This window comes from Tenrec ecaudatus, chromosome 10 (genome assembly GCF_050624435.1).
Source record: "Tenrec ecaudatus isolate mTenEca1 chromosome 10, mTenEca1.hap1, whole genome shotgun sequence".
NCBI lineage: Eukaryota > Metazoa > Chordata > Mammalia > Afrosoricida > Tenrecidae > Tenrec > Tenrec ecaudatus.
In genome coordinates, this window is record NC_134539.1 from 43,293,397 (window position 1) to 43,294,229 (window position 833).

The following is an 833-nucleotide window of genomic DNA, read 5'->3' on the forward strand; positions in this document are numbered from 1 at the left end:
GAGGCAGCTTTTCTCCAGTTGTGTTTTGGATACTGTCCAATCCCAGGAGGTCAGTTTTTGACACGAACTCTGAAAATGTTCTGCTGCTAGTCATAAAGTTTGTAGTGGCTAATTGTTGAGATTTGGACTAATTCTTCCTTGTCTCTCCTTATTCTGGATACTCCACTGAAACCTGTTCACCTTGGGTGGCCCTGCTAGGAATTGAAGTATCAGTGGCATCGCTGCCAGCATCACCGTAACATGCAAGGCACCACTGTCCGACAAACTGACAAGTGAGTCAGCAATACTCCATCACCATCTCATTCATGAGTAAAAAATGAAATCAGTGAAGTATTACTTAATTGATGGCTTCGGAGGCAGATATACGAATAGGATGATACAGAGATGATGGTCACGGCCCCTGTGCAAGGATCACATGCAAATTTGTGAAATGTTTCAAATTTTATGGCAAGAGTTCTGACACTCTAGACATTACAGTAAATGCCACGAAACAAAATATGTATGAATTTTTGAAAGGAAAGCCAATTTGCTCTGTGAACCTTCATTCAAATTACAAAAACAAAAACAAATTTAATGCCCAAACTCATTATTCTACACTCTTTAGACTGGCTATACTTGGTAAGTTGGGCAGTGCCAAGGGAGGCTGGCATGCTGTAATACAGGACCTTGTTCCACTAGAGCTGGGTTCACGGATCCCCAGAGCTTGAGCGGAATGGCTTCAGACTGAGTCTTACAGCAGAGTGACATCCACTTCAGGGACTTATTAGGAGCCCTGAAGGAACTTTGTAGCATTACCTGACTGGACATCTGTATCCTGAGCATTTCCTACCTGC

General features: G+C 42.9%; 1 pseudogene; it reads left to right on the forward strand.

The window, feature by feature from the left end:
• The first annotated feature begins 347 nt into the window (after positions 1 to 347).
• LOC142460440 (U6 spliceosomal RNA) lies at positions 348 to 445 on the forward strand (annotated as a pseudogene).
• The last annotated feature ends 388 nt before the right edge of the window (positions 446 to 833 follow it).